The sequence below is a fragment of the Myotis lucifugus genome, unplaced genomic scaffold (genome assembly GCF_000147115.1).
Source record: "Myotis lucifugus unplaced genomic scaffold, Myoluc2.0 scaffold_501, whole genome shotgun sequence".
NCBI classification, from domain to species: Eukaryota; Metazoa; Chordata; class Mammalia; order Chiroptera; family Vespertilionidae; genus Myotis; species Myotis lucifugus.
Genome location: NW_005871549.1, coordinates 517,893 through 520,992, shown reverse-complemented (window position 1 = coordinate 520,992; position 3,100 = coordinate 517,893).

Below are 3,100 nucleotides of genomic sequence, written 5' to 3'. Positions count from 1 at the left end.
GTGATCAGATATCAAGGTCAGGATCCTGCTAAATGGGCCTATGGAGGCCCAGCAGATCAGACAGACACAGGGGTCAAGGCTGAGGCATAGTCATGGAGGAGAAGCCTACTAAAGTTTGGTCAAAGAAGAGAGTGTTTGTCCGGGTAAAAGTGCCTGGCTCTTAGTAAATGAACAGTACGCATCAGATATTGTCATTATCAATACCCATGGGGCCAATGGTTGGTGCCCACTTGAGTCAAGAATGTTCTCCATGCACCCCAGATCCTAGAGGTGTTCAACCCAAGCCTGTAGGTCCGAAACAAGACTGTGATCACCTTGTCAGCAGAAAATGCAAAACAATTTCTAGGGTTAGAGCTGACATTTATTAAGTGCTTATTTTGTGTCAGACAGTGTGAAAAGCACTCAGAACACATGCTCACAGCAACCTGATGCTGCAGGTACTGTTCTTATGCAGAGTCTCAGTGAGGTGACTGAGGTTAAGAGAAGTTGAGAGGCTTGACCAAAGGCACATCACTAGTTGTATGAAACTGGGCTGGGACCCAAGGAGATCTGGCTCTAGGGCCTTGACATTCAGCCACTCAGCTCTGCTGCCCACATCTAAGGGAAACACTGCCCAGGCTGAGATGCAAGGATGGAGGCAAGCAGGGGAAGACAGATTGGAGCCAGATGAAACACAGGCTGGGTCTGTGGAATGTCCCAGCAGCTCACCCAGTGACACCGTATTCATCCCGACCTGCGGGAGCCAGAGGCGTGGGGTGGGGTCGGTGGTGGTGGTGGTGGAGGTGGTGGTGGTGGTGGAGGTGGTGGTGGTGGTGGAGGTGGTAGTGGTGGTGTAGATCCAGCTGACCCGGGTGGGGATGGAGCCCAGAGGAACAAAGGAAAGTGCAACTATTCTCAAAGAAGCCAGAGTTCCTGCTGAGACCCAGTCATGATGGATGGATGGAAGGACAGATGGACCCCCACAGAGCACATTCCACAAGGCTCTGGGGTGAGGAGGTCATTCTTTCTGAGGACACTTTTGGAGTGAAGTTTAAGTTTTTCATGTCCCTCATCAGTCCCTTCTGTCTCAGCCAAGTTTTATCTTTGTACCTTTAACAAAGAAACTGACATGCAGAATAGATTCACTCATTCATTCATTCATCCATCCATCCATCCATCCATCCATTCAGAGAATAGTTATTGAACACCTACTGGGGTAAATATCTAGGAGAGGAGTGGCTGGACCATAGCGTGGGTGTATATGTAGCTTTTTAAGAAATTGCCAAGCTGTTTTCCAAGTTGGTTGCACCGTCCTGTTTTATTTTCTTTGTCGCACTTATCAATTTCTGAAGGTACTGCCCTATCCATTTACTTGTTTATTATCTGCCTTCCCCCGACTAGACTGTAAGTCCTAGGAGGGTCTTGTAACCTCAACACTTGCCTGGCACATAGTAGGTGTTCAGGGAATGAACCTACACCAACTGCACACATTTGCGTGCCCTGCTCCCTCCTGTCACCGGCACCTGGAAGACCTGCCGCCCAACGCCCTGCTTGTCCTCAGGTGCCACCGATAGTCCAGGCTCTGTCCAGGAAGTCACTTGGTTGATGCCGCTGGTTATGGAAATGGCTGATGAAGCAACCACAGCCATGTCCTTCCTATGGTTGCCTGTGTCCTTTAGGTAAAAGCACTGTTTTGGATCCCTGCCTTGTCCCCTCCTGAGTGGTCTTGGGCAAGTTATTTAGCCTCAGAGTGATTGTGGGGATCATGTGAGATGATTTACACAGCTTTCCTGGCCCAGCTCCTCACACTTTGTAAATGCTCAGGAAGCAAATAGCTACCCTGCTGCTATGGAGGGAAAAACATAGCATCTTCCAGCATGTCTCAGCATCTCCTGGCTAGAATAAAGGCCAGGATCCAGGCAGCAGGGAAAGGCCCCTTTGATGGAGAAAGGACTCCACCAATGCCCTGTTCCTAGGAGCAAAGCCTGAGAGCTGGGCCTCCGCGTTTGAGTGTGCTGGCCTCCCCAACCCTGACCCCCCAGCACGGCCACTCTGCACCTATGTGACCGTGGGTAGTCACGTCATCTCTGAAGTTTTTTTCTTTAAAAAACAACAACAAATGCCCCGACCGGTTTGGCTCAGTGGATAGAGCGTCGGCCTGAGGATTGAAGGGTCCCAGGTTCGATTCCAGTCAAGGGCATGCACCTTGGTTGCGGGCACATCCCCTATAGGGAGTGTGCAGGAGGCAGCTGATCGATGTGTCTCTCTCATCGATGTTTCTAACTCTCTATCCCTCTCCCTTCCTCTCTGTAAAAAATCAATAAAATATATTAAAAAAAACCAAAAAAATTATATATATATTTCAGAGAGGAAGGGAGAGGGAGAGAGAGAAAAATAAATGATGAAAAAGAATCATTGATTGGTTGCCTCCTACATGCCCCACATGGGGGATCCAACCTGCAACCCAGGCATATGCCCTGATGAGGAATTGAACCATGGCCTCCTGATTCACAGGTCGATGCTCAACCACTGAGCCACGCTGGCCAGGCCACCTGAAGTTGTTTCTGTATCTAAAAAATGGGGACAGTAATAGTCAACCCCAGAGCTGTGTGAAGCACAAAGGAGGCATCAAATATGAAAAGCTTTGAAATGCTATCCAACTGCCCTTTGGTCTCAAAGTTCTGGACACCCAGTAATTCTGTGGCCTGGCCTCTCCCTTTCCCCAGCAGGTAAATCAAACTGGAACAGAGAGAGAAAGTAGCCGAGGCACCGTCCACAAGGCACAGGCGCCTGTGAGCACGCAGGGCCCTCCCTCCACATCAGAGAAGGTATGGGGGCAGGGCGTGGCTCTTGGGGGCACAGGGAACGTCGCTGGGATTTGATCTGGAGACCTGTGCTCCAGCGTTTCTGCTCAGCTTGTCACAAACACACTAGCTGCGTGCTCCTGGGGTTGGGGAAGGAAGGCCTGGCTTCTTGTTGGTCACTGCTGTTCTTTGTATCTACGATCTCTCTCTCTCTCTCTCTCTCCTCTCTCTCTCTCTGACTGCAGTCCGCTCAGCTTTTGGGAACAGAGACAGTGAGAATAGTGATGAACCGAAAGGAATCGGAATCCTGTGGTTTG